The 13,010-nt window shown below is 47.3% G+C and overlaps 1 protein-coding gene across 10 annotated transcripts in view; it reads right to left on the reverse strand.

The window, feature by feature from the left end:
- DGKG (diacylglycerol kinase gamma) overlaps positions 1 to 13,010 on the reverse strand; it is a 197,279-nt gene that overhangs the window by 31,497 nt on the left and 152,772 nt on the right. The window lies entirely within an intron of this gene.

Below are 13,010 nucleotides of genomic sequence, written 5' to 3' on the forward strand. Positions count from 1 at the left end.
TTTACCTGGGTTACAACAGCACAGGTGAACTGAGATGTTAGGTGTCATTGCTTTGGGCTGGAATCCTACCACTTCAGTGGGTAATTCTAGTTGGCTAATGCTGATCTGAAGCTCTTGCCAGCAGGAGTATATGTCTGATTAATTAGAAATGAAAAAAGAAATGTGTCACTACTCAATAAATGGCCTCTGATAGACAAATATGAAGTCACAGGGGTAAAAGGAGAAGCTGAGAAACTCTGCACGTCTTCTTGAGTTTGGGGCTAACAGCTTAATCACTGTGTCCATATAGGGCAGTTTGTTTACTTTGAGACGGTTGGTTTGCTAGGCCCACAGGTTGCGTTGCTTAAACAGCACAAATTTGTTTTCTCTCAGTTTTGGAGGCTGGAAGGCCAAGGTCAAGGTGCAGGCAGGGTTGGTTTCCTCTGAGGCCTCTCTCCTTGGTTTGCAGATGGCCGCTCTTCACATATGCACATAAATCCATGGTGTCTCTGTGTGTCCAAATTTCCTCTTCTTATAAGGACACCGATCCAATTGGATTGGGGCCCACCGTAACTGCTTCGTTTTAACGAAATCACCTGTTTAATGGCCTTATTTTCAAACATCAGATTCTGAGGTACCGGTGATTAGGGCTTGAACACGTGAATTTGGGGGGAGGGATGAAATTCCCTGTATGTCCCTGTCTATAACAGGGACAATAATAAAACCTACTTCACAGGTTATTTTGAGGACAAAAGAGATAAAGAACGTGAAGGTGTTCTATAAATAGCAATTAGTAATGTCCTTATCACGGTGCTGCTGAGAAGCTAACACGCACTAGGGCTGTGTGGGACCTTTCTCCTCTCCTCAGAAAGGAAGGAGGCAAGCCCAGCTCTGCCTTGTGGTGGGGCCAGGTTCAGTCTCCACAGTCTAGACAGGTGAGTGTAGCTGGCAGGCCTCTCTCAGACTCGGCCTGCCAAGGCTGTGGCAGGCATCACGTTAGGCTCTTTTCCTGCCTCCAAATTTCCATGGAGATGGGCCACGTGCCCTTGGCGGCTCAGGCACCCAAAGCCCAACAAAGCTGGGCACTGATCAGCTCGCCTAAGCTTCCCACTGGGTCTGGTCGGTGCAGATGAAAGATTGCTCCTGGCTAAAGAGCTTCAAAGCCAGCTTAGAAGCTCGGCAGGCTAAAAATAACCTGGGGGTGGAGAGAGGGAAAGAACCCCCAAAGGCTGTTACTTGATCTTCTGAAGGGGAGGGGTCTTTGTGGTTTCCTTGGGCAGAAAAGATGGGTAAGGAAGGAAGGCTGTACCCGGCCAAACAAGATCTCCCCACCTGCCATGCTCCCACTTGGCCTCTCAAAGCACCAGGTCCTCAGGTATCCCAGTCTTAACTAACCTGAAGAATAATCTATGCCCAATGCTTTCCCTAGAGAGCCTAACTCAGACACAGGATAGAGGGCTCAAAGCACACACGCAGGAGGACTCATCCCCTGGCGTTCTGTAAACACAACATAAACAATGTGCTCCTGCGACAAGCTGTGAAGCATAGACCGTGGGCTGTGGACAGGCTTACGTCTGAAACCGACTGCTTGACACTCACTAGTTTCATTACCTTGGAAGAAGTCACTTAGCTTCTCTGTCTTTTATCTGGGAAATGGAGATATAATAGCGCACTTGGCAGGGCTGTGTGAGGCTCACAAGTCATGCTGTCAAGTGCCCTGCATAGAGAGCACACACCAGGCCCTCGAGAAATGGCTGCTGTTATGTTTCCTTAGAAAAGGGCGTCCTCAGAAAATTCTGATTTTGCTATAGTAAGTGCATGGTCTTCTGCAGATGGTAATCAATGTAACCCAGAGAAGGCAGTGCAGGAGGAAGGGGTGGGAAAGAGATGGAGGAGGAGGAAGGGGAGGAGAAGAGGGTGCTGAGGAAGAACAGGTATTGTGACCTGGAGATTTTAGGGTGACTGCTCCTCCTGGCACGGAAAGCATCCCTATTCGTACTTCTTTTACTCCAAAGCACGGAGGAGACTCAGCTTTTTATTTGGAAATGAGTTGCTTTTCTTTTCCTGCATGTGTACAGGTGCATGCGTGTGCGTGTGTGCCTGTGTGTGATACAATCCCACATCAGAGTTGCCTTCCCTTGTTCCTGGGCTGAGCAATGAAGGAGCAGAGAAGGATCCGGAGCTCTTTCCAGCATGGTTTTGACACCCCTGTTCCAGCTGGGCACCCCGTCTAAGGGGAGTTGTCTGGGTGCCCTGCCTTCATTATACTGGCTCACAGGTTTCTTCTATGCAGGGGTCTGTGAAGCTCCATCAGGGCACAGAAGTGGCCAAAGGGCATTGAGTGATCTTGGACGCTGGATAATCCAGGTGGAAACAGGTAGGAAGAAGAACCAGCAAGAGCCTCTGTTTTCTGAGGAGGAGTGAGGCTGCAGGGTCAGAGGGAGAGGGAATGCACTGGCCCAGCAGGCGGGGCCTGGGATTTTGGTCTCTGCTCTGGCTACCTGGTTGTGTAACCTTGGGGAAGTCACTTCCCTCCTGAACGCCGCCATATTCCCTGATTGTGGGTTGGGGCATTCTATCCTTAAGGTCTGTTTGAGCTCTTCCAACAACGGCAGTGGAGACTGGATTTCCTGACTGTCTGGGTCAAGAGCAGCTTGGCAGCGCTCCTCATGCTGTGCAGTGTTCAGTGCAACCCCACACTGAGGCGAGTGCTGGCTCACGGTAACCATTGTTGGTTCCTAAAAGCCTGCTTGAGCGGTGGGGCGGGGAGGCAAGAGTAGCTCCTCCATCCGGGGTGGCTGTCTCCTTCGGGGTTAGGCAGGGCTCTGAGGAACGTTCTGTACGTTGCGGAGGGGGCTTCTAAACCTCTCTCTGCTTCAGGGTCAGGTGCTTCGGAAGGGGACAGGCAGCGTGCTGGGGGAGTTGTGTGGTGGGGAATTTCTCAGGAAGACAGGATCTCTTGGAAGTGGCTCTGAAGTGAGAGTCTAACAACATCATGCTGTGAAGGAAAACCACGGGGGGAGTGTCTTATAGGACCTGGGAGGCAGTGGAGCTACAGGGAATCTTGACCTGGTGGTCCCAATGAGGACATGAAGTCAATGACCATTACTGGGCACAGACTCTAGGCCAGGCCTAGAGCTTTACAATGGTCATGGCTTTTAATTGCTGTGGCAACTCTGTTAGGTAGAAACTATTATCCCAATACAAACAACAACAACAACAAAATCTTGAGGCTTGGAAAGATGGAGGAACTTGCCTAATATTACAAAGCTAGTATGTGGTAAAGCTGGAATTCAAACCAAGGCCTGACTTCAAAAGTAATCTCAGAATAAAGGACTCAAGGCAGAGACAAAGTGTCTTAAAGTGATAGGGCATCTGAAGGCAGGGAAGTGAGCTTGGTGTGGGGTGAGCCTCATGTCAACTCCTCTCAGGGAAGACTCCTCGGCAACCCAATCCTATTAAGTAGAATGCTGAGTTTCTTGACTTAAAGGCAAAACACTAGTTGGTGTATTATCTGGTGTTATTTTGCCAACTGAGCTTAAGAAGCTGCAATTCCAGGGGCGGCCGGTAACGTCAGTTGGTTAGAGCGTGGTGCCGCTAACAATAAGGCTGCTGGTTCGATCCCCACATGGGCCACTGTGAGCTGCGCCCTCCACAACTAGATTGAAACAACTACTTGACTTGGAGCTGATGGGTCCTGGAAAAACACACTTAAAATAAACAAAAGTTAAAAAAAAAAAAAAAAAAGAAAGAAGCTGCAATTCCAGGCACAGCGTATATAATAAAATAAAATCAATCAGTGGTGATATTTTCTAGTTCAACTGAAACCGGATTCTCAGGCATGACACACACAGAGGTCTACACCAACCAAACGAACCACAGCTCAGGGAGATGCACACACCACCCACCTGCCCCAGAAAGGCAAAGCTAGAGGAGAGTTGCAGTCAGAAGGGATTTTTTTCTGGCTGTGGGGTCAGGATCAGCCAGAAAGGGGGCGGTGGGGGGAGGGTATTGTGGTGTGCATAGAAAGAACGCCATGTTTGGAATTCTAGAACTTGGCTCTAGTCCCAGATCCACCAATTAGTGTGGCCTTGGACAGGTCAATTAACCTCCCTGGGCCTCATCTTTCTAATTATAAAGTATCTCTGCAGGGGATTAAAATAAGATGATGAATGTAAAATATTTCCAGCATCTAGTGCTAAATTCAAGTAGGTGCTTAACAAACGTTGAATGAATTGGCCTGAAAATGGGAAGAGATGGGTGCTGGCAGCATGCTGGAGGTGGAAAAGACACAGGCCCCTGTTTAAGAGCATCCATTCTGGGAACAGAAGCTGCTGGCAACGGGAAGGGGTTTGTGTGTGGAGGCAGACAGGAGAAGGGTAGAAGCTGGGACTCTGCTGGCTGATTGCTGGGGAGGGAGTAATCACTCATGTGGCGGTGTCTCCTTTGTTTGTCTCCTACTTCCTGTTGGCTTTGTCCATTCTTCCCTTTGGGTCACTGACTCCCAGTTCAAGGCCTTCGAGTTGTAAGTCTGCCTTCTGCATCAGCCTCCTAATTGGCCTCCTTGATGCTAGTTCCTTTCCTTTTCCTCCACTCTCACATCCTATTGTTCCTAGCCTAAAACACTTCATCTCTTCCTGTTATTCAAAGGATCATGTACAAATTCCATGGCCTTCCCTTTTGCTACTTCCACGTGCTAGTTCCCTGGCCCATGTTCCCCTTCTCTTATTCCCTGTCTTTTCAAATCCTTTCCAGCTTCAAGTGTTAGCACACAGAACACGCTATCTTATCCATCCACCCAATATTTATGGATCACCTCCTAGGTGCATGCACAATGCTGGGCAGCTGGGGGTAGAGTGCCTGAGGAGGCCCCTCCTCTTCTTGACTCCCACACCCTTATGATAACTCCGTTTCTGCTGCTCCATGCTGCTTGCCTCTCATGCCAGTATTAACACGATTGTTCTACTTGTATTTTCTATAGGTATACTGTGAACTACTGCAGGGCTAGACCACGTTGCACTCTTGCTTGCATCCTCTAAGCACCTGGAGCACTGTAGGTACTTGAAGGCAGGCTGGAATCTAGGCTCTATTGTGTATCGTCTGTGCGTTTTTAAGCCCATTAGTCTCAGTGTCCTCGGCCATAAAATGGATTAAATAATTAAACATGCAGCAAGCTTGGCCCATAAGGAAGTGCTCGGCAAATAACAGCCCAGTACATATTTACTGATTAACTAAGAAGATGGAACACTTCTTGCACAAATTAGAAACAGATCAAGGACACTAACATTCACGCTGTTAGAGCATGTGGCCAGCATGGAGTTTTGCTGTGGGCTGGGTCTTAGGAGGCACCTGATATTACACAGCTAAAAAGTTGCTCTAGGGGAACAGGAGCTGGTGTGTGGGCCAAGATGGGGCAAGCACAAGAGGGAAAAAAATCTCAGACCTGCCGAAGAGCCAGTCCAGAAGTTTCTTTTGCATGTGAAAAATGAAAAATGTCTCTATGGTTCTATTTTAAGCAGCAATCCTAAGGCAGGAATTAAGTTGGAGTTTAACTCCAGCTTGAACCTGTGTGAGCAAGTTTCCCTCCTGCAGATGCTGGGCAGCTGCTGAGGCACACTGCCTACCACGCTAGCCCCTCCCAGGTCATTGGGGAAGGAGGGTGTAGTGTGAGTTTGGGTACTCTTGATTTAGAAGGCAGCTAAAGAACAATGAATAATTGCTTTGTTTTGAATTTCCAGTGAATTTGAGCTGGGTCAGGGCTGACCAGAAATGGGGAGGCTGGGTTGGGTACTGTGGTGTGTATAGAATGAACTCCATGTTTGAAATACTAGGACTTGGGCTCTAGTCCCAGATCTACGAATTCTTGTGACCTTGGATAGGTCAATTAACTTCCCTGGGCCTCATTCTTCTAATGCATAAAGTTTCTTCCTGGTATTCTTAGGGGGAGCAGCCGGCCCACCAGGGAAGTGCTCCTCAAACTTTAGTACGCATGCAATCGTCATGGGATCGTGTTGAAACACAGATTTAGCTGCAGCACATCTGGCCTGGGACTTGGGAGTCTGCACTTCCGATGCTCACAGGTGATGCCAGTGTTGCTGGGTATGGGCTACAGGAGGTTCTAGTGCAAGGATTGGCCAACCATGGTGCAAGGGCCAAATTCAGCCTGCTGATTGGCTGTGTAAATAAAGTTCTGTGGGCACACAGCCACGCCCACTGGTTTCTGTATTGTCTATGGCTGCTTTCACTCTAAGTGGACAGAGTCGAATAGTTGCTTCAGAGACTGTATGGGACCACAAAGCCTAACTAGTTTAATAGTTATTAGGTGGCCCTTTACAGAAAAAGCCGGCCAGTCCCTGCTCTAACGAACCGAGGGCTGGCCTGTGTGAGCTACGGGACCTACATTTCAGTCTTACTTGGGCCAAAGGCAAGCTGCCTCACCTTGCTGGTTCTCACTTTGCTCATCTAGAGGATAAAATGATCTCTGAATTTCTAAAAGACCTGTGACTCTGGGATGTCAGGACTACACAGAAAACATCCTAATTTCCATACAAACAAGCATTTGAGAGCCAGGTTGGGTGGCCTTCATTTGGAAGCATACCTGGTCTAAAACATACCTGGTCTAACAGGCAGAATCCAGCAGGCAGCCCCGGCTGGATGCCACAAGAGCAATTGCCTGATACAGTCAGCTGGGAATAGACAAGAGTTTAGGAGACAGGAAGAGTGAGAACAGGAGGCAGACAGGGGGCAGACATCCTGGGCTCTTGTACAGCTGATGTTGACATAGGGGCCCTGGGACATTGTGCACCAGCCTCACACACACAAATTCCGTATTGCTGAGAGTCCAACGCAAACACGATTCCCTAACTCACCACTCCACATGCCCCTGATGCTGGTACTTTGGGTCAACTGATATTAACAAGCCTATTCTAGGTCTCAGAGACTCTGCCACGCACAGGGATATAGAAGGGATGATGACACTTGGACTCCCTGAGGAGCTCTCAGTCAAGGGGGAGAGACACATGTCAATACATAATTATAGAAGAGTTCCGTGAGCCACCTGTGAGGGGAAACGCACGACTCTGGGTCTCTAGCTTGGGCAACAGGTGATGCCATTAACAAGGCAGGGCATGTGGGGAGGGACAGTGGGCCTTAGAGAAGGGGAGGTGTGTAAAGAAGGGAAAGATGCCTCCTTTGGGGCATGTTGATTTCAACGCAGCCACTTGAAGGACTGAATGACAAAGCTGTGATTTCCTGTGAAAAGCAAAGCAGTCTCTCTGTAGGCCTGCAAGCATTTAAGAGGAATGATGTATGTGTTGCTGTGCTTACTTCCCAGAGCTGAGAGGACTCCCAGTGCACACGCCCCCCACCCAAAGATCCCCAGGCTCTTCAGGGGGCACTTGCCTTACCCTATCTTAGCCCCCAGGAGAGAACTGGGCCAGAAATACCCTTGAGAAATGCACTTTTTAGGAATGTTTCTATTTGCTCTCGACCCAAATGATCAGTAAGTGCCTGACTGTGGCTCACCGACTGTCCTGATTGGATCTCCACCAAACGGGAATATTGGGAACCTACAACCCTGGACATCTAAACTGAACAGGTCACTTTCTGTTATGGTTTCATACAAGTGGAAAGAAATCCCTGAGACACCATGAACTCATGTTCTCCCAATTATTTTGTTGTTTCCTCTGAGCTATAGGCACCCGCCTGGGAGTGTGACTCTGAGATGGCTAGATGGAATCCCTTTCCCTTGCTCTGGGATTCAGGGTATGGTTCATACAATGAGTGAAAATCCATAGGGGCACAGTACACAGGCAGACTGAGTCACGTGTGCCCTGCAAAGTAGTTGAGTCAACTGACTTTGAAGCAGGAGGGTTTTCCCCTTCCTGGGCAAGGCCTTGGCATCTGTGAAGCAGATTTGATGACGGTATGCATTTGCCAGCAGGGAGCCTGTGTGAGTGCCTGCTCAGTTACTTTGAGTACCAGGCTAGCAAGGCACACTTGTGAGCTGCTCTCTGGCCAGATGGCCTTGCTGGAGTCCTGGGTAGCCATGTGCCTCTCCTTAGCACTTATCACAGACCTAATTATATGCCTATCTGTGGGATCATTGTATTGAGGCCTGGCTCCTACACTCCCTAATGGCTACAGGGACCATGTCTGTTTTTGCTCATTACCGTTACCTGGTGCCTGGATAGGTGCTTCATAGGGGTGTGTTGAATAAATGACAGAAAGCCTATCCCCACTGCTAGGAAATAGACTCAAAGGGTGCATTCTACCAATGGTGTCTGTCTCCTTGTCTTTATTTACCAAGAATTGCAAAAATTATTACCTAGCGAAGGTCTGGGGAGATTTTGCCCTCTCCGTTTAGAATCTTGTCTAGGACACCCTGTTTACAGTTCAAGTGGGATTCACTAAGAAGTCATTCAGAGGAATGTTGCTTCAGTATCAGATAGCCAGAGGGGCAAGGTGTAGGTGCCAAAACCTCAATGCTGCTGGCTCAAGGCTGAAGGCTGCATTGGGGGCAGATATGAGCCTCAGTGAAGAGTATAAGAGAATGTGTAGGAAGTCTCTTCATTCATATCTAAGGTGGGGCCAGAGGAAAACAATGGCAGAGCTGTCCAGCTCTTCACTCCCCAGCCTTGTGGGGAGTGGTCCAGCTTTATGCCACGCTCTTGGTGCTCCACCTGGATTAAAGACTTGGCACCCTGACCCTCACCTTGCTTCACTGGATAGCTAACTCAGGTGGTAACCCCCACATTGGCAGCAACAGCCAAACACACGGAGGCACAGTGCTAACAAATAACCCTAGAGTTACAGGTTGTTAGAGCTACAGGTAACTTAAAGAAAATCTAGACCAAATTCTTGAAGCAGAGGTCAAGAGAGTAAAATTCTAAATTTGGCCCCTTTCTTATCTAATACTAAATACTCATCACCTTCCAGTTGTCACTTAACAATAATTCTTATTGCTATTGATCAAGTGCTTACCACGTTCCAGGAACTCTGCTAAGTGCTCTACATGGATGATCTCATTTAACCCTCACACGATGCTGAGGAAGAGAGACTACAATTGTTTCCATTTTACAACAATTGTTCAATAGAGAGGTTCAGTGACTCAACCAATGTCACGTGGTGGGTGGTGGGACGCCCTGGGCCTTCTAACTTCTAGTTCAAGGTTCAGTCCCTTACTTCACACTGACTGCCAACTACAAGTCCTCTAAGCTATATTTGAATTACTTATATGAAGATAGCTGGCGTATCTCGTACTTTCCAAATGACTTTCTAATGTTTCCATGAAACGAAATTTCCAGCCTCACTAATACTCACATATAACTCTTTATGAAACTATTTTTTCCCCCAAGATTTTTCACTCAGTGCCTGTTCCTGTCCAACTCCAGAATCTACTGCCCACTGTGCTAGAAGACCAAAGGCAAGATCGCTTCCCTTTCCCTCCAACAAACATTTCTGTAAAACCACGTGAGCCAGGTAGGGAACTAGGCTTTGAAGGGAAAACAAGGATGAGCACATGCTCCCCATTTTCCAGGTACTGGTAGGAGGAAGATATGATGAAGACACGTCTGCCTATGAAATCAGGGCAACCCAGAACCAGTGTACTGTCAAGACAGGAGGCAAAATTAAGGGCTCTGGGAATTCAGAGGCTGGACTTACTTCTATTGATCCAACAAGCTTTTTTATCCATAGGCTCCAGGAAGGAGATGGCCCTTGAGGTAGGCCTTGCCGGAGGAGCAGCATTTCAACAAGTATATGTGGAGCCTTGCCTGGATTGGGTCATAAACACTTGCCACTTTCTGGGTGCCTGGCTTGTGCAATATGCACAGTAGGACCTCAAATAAATTTTCTAGTTGGATAGTAGCCACTTGGGGCTAGGCTAGGAATCATGGGCTTGGTTCTGCTGCCATCACTGGACATAAATCACATGAGTCCTACCTCTCCTCTGGGCCTCTGTTTTTCTCCAATGTGAAACACGGGCATGGATGGGAGTGGGTCTAACCTTGCTCGTGGGTTTCTGGTTAGAATTACATTAAGTTAATATACGCAAAACTATTTGCAAGCCAAAATGAAATAAACACAATGAGACTATCTGTCACTATTTTCATTGGTGTTGTAAAAACTAAAAAGAACCCAATGCCCCTGTAATTTCTCATTGATCCAACAACCTTTTTTTGACTAACTATACTGGCTCAGGTACTGGGAATACAAAGATGACCTACATCCAGCCTCCATCCTTGAAATCTGAGAGGCCTAGGAAAGGAGACAGTAGATACAGGACAATTGATGGTATGAGCTTAATGTGCTAGGACAAAGTCTGGGCTGGAGCTTGACAGGAGCTCTGCTCTTTCTTAGTAACAGTGCATGTACATGCCAGTGCTAACGATAACTTCAAAATCAGGAATCAACTGGTATACTGCAGCATAAAATAGAATTAAAGAGGAGGGGAAATTTTTTTAAAAAAGTTTGAACTTATGCTGTGTTGCAGGCACTTTCACATCCATCATCTTCGTAAAAAGCTAGGTATTATTATACCCATTTTATAGATGAGGAAGCTGAAGCTCAGGGAGGTGGGGTAACTTCTCAAGGTTTATAAAACTATAAGGTGTAAAGCCTAAATGTAAACACAGGTCATTCAACTGCTTGGTGTTTTCCCCGATACCCCTATTGCCTTCTAATTAGCCAACTTCTTATAGACTTCATTCCATGCTAACTTGAACCACCTTCTTTCTTGGATTGCTTTTCCAAGGGGAAAGACTGCTTTTTGATGAGAGAAATTGGACAGCAACCCCTTCTATTGTCATTTCCTCTTCTCCCTCATCTCCAATCCCAATGAAATTGTCAAGGAAGAAATGAAACGCTTGCAGAGAGAGAGCCCTCCCTTCTCAGCTGCTGGCCTATAAATTGTAGGACAAAACACACTGAAAGAAGGAAGAAGCTTGCCATACAATTCTGTTCAAGGAATCTACCTAGACCAAAACCTGGCCACACCTTAACGTTGTGGAGACATAAAGAACCTATGGTCTATAGGAAGCTATATGATTGTCAAACTTGCCTATTTTTTTTACAGATAATGAAAATTGAAACCCAAGAAGGTGAAGCGACTTGCCCAACATCACAGATTAGTGAGAGGCAGAGTCTGGACTGGAATCCAGGTCTCTTGACTCCCAGACCAATGCTTTTCTACTAAAATAGGCTCTTTAGCTTTTCCCCGTTAACATCTCAACTTACATGAGATCATCGCCCTTTTTAAAAGAAAGCTCAATGTTGGTGTCTCTGCAAAGGCCAGAAGCCAGGGGCCCCTTCTCAGCCTCCACTCTGATCAGCTCATATCCTCCAAAGAACAGGAAGCAGTTTCATTTTTAGCTCTGAAAGAACATTCGAGGGGTGTAAATGGGGCATCTGAGGAAGAGAGTTCCTCTACATGATGGTCAAGAGCGATCAGCAGACACATTACTCTTGCTTGAAGGGGAAGGTATATGGTCAGACATGTAAGGGGAAGATGCAGGCTGTCCTTGAGTCCTAATGAGAACATGTCCTTAGCAAGAGCTTTCCCAAGCGGCTGGGTTGGGGGAGGGGGAGATTCTCCCGATTCTGTTCCAATGGGGCTTGACGCCAGCGTGGGGGTTAGGATAGGAGCACCAGGGTGGGAAAGTTTTCAGGAACTTTCTACAATCTCCAATGCTTCCCCCACCCACTGCTAGTACCCACAACTTCCCCTGCCAAGGGAGGAAGGAGGAACACATTATTCAGTTTAATAATTTATACAAATTGAAAAGTTTACTGTGTGAAATAAAGGGGACTTAAGAGGGCAACAAATAAATAAAAATTTCTGAGTCCTCTCTTAAAGGGAAGAGGTGTAGAGATGACACCTCTTGTTGACCTCGCCTTGGAATATAACAATCTGGTTGTCTAATAGATGGGTGTGAAATAAGCAAGTAACCCTTCCCTTAGACAACAGTCAGCCAAGTTTTGTCTCCTTTTACTGGTGGGATCACATCCAATCTTAATACTAACAGCCTGGGACATCCAAAAACACAGACCCAGATTCACCGACATTTGTCTACATCAGCGATTTTGCAAACCTAGCAGCGCATCAGAGTCATCTGGGGAGCTCATTACCAGAAGCCAACCCAGAGCTTAATTAGACAGATCTGGGCTAGGGCCTAGGAATCTTCATTTACAGCAAGCAGGACAGGTTTAAGAACAAATGATCTGGTTCAACGCCATCCATTTAGCTATGAAAATTTTACATATGATCCTGGTTTAACAGCAAAGAAAATTGGAAAAAGTAGGTTAATGGCAGCACATGGACTCGAACTCAGTCCCCTGCCACCTGGTGTGGTGTCTTGCCAGTGACCTCACACATGGCTTCTCTCCTCTAGCTCACCAGCCCATTGAACACCTGAGCATCAATGGGGCCCTTTCCTCCAATCCCAGAGGAGTCAGGGCTGCCAGGAGCTCTGACTGAATTCCCACTTCACTGGTGGAAATGGCTGGTAAGAGGTAGAGGTGACGGTAGTGTTGAGGGTTTCTCAGAAAGCTGTGTTCTGTATCCTGGTAGGTTAGACGGGGAAGGCACAGCTGATGGCTTCTAAAGCACACTAACTCGTTGTTCCCGGCAGAAAGAATAGTGGGTTCATGGAAGCAGCCTGCTGTGTTAGAGGAGCCAAGGGGAGTGAGGGGGGAGTGGACAATGAAGTCTTGGAGGTAAGGGGAGGCCAGACCACCCGAGGGCCTCAAGGCCACATGAAGATCTTTGGCTTTTACTCGGAGCCACTGCAGGATTTGGAGCAGGAGTGTGGCATAATCTGACACATTTTTGCAGGGCTACTCTGATACAGTGGTGGGAACAGACTGTGTAGGGCAGGGGTACAAGCAGGAAATTCAGTTAGGAGGATTTGCTGTAATCCAAGGGGACAGAGGATGGTAGTTGAGACCAAGGTGGTAGGAATGCAGCGGTGAGAAGTGGGTGGATATTTTACTTTTAAAAGTAAAGCGAACAGATTTTCTGATAAGTTGGATGT

This window comes from Rhinolophus sinicus, linkage group LG01 (assembly GCF_036562045.2).
Source record: "Rhinolophus sinicus isolate RSC01 linkage group LG01, ASM3656204v1, whole genome shotgun sequence".
NCBI lineage: Eukaryota > Metazoa > Chordata > Mammalia > Chiroptera > Rhinolophidae > Rhinolophus > Rhinolophus sinicus.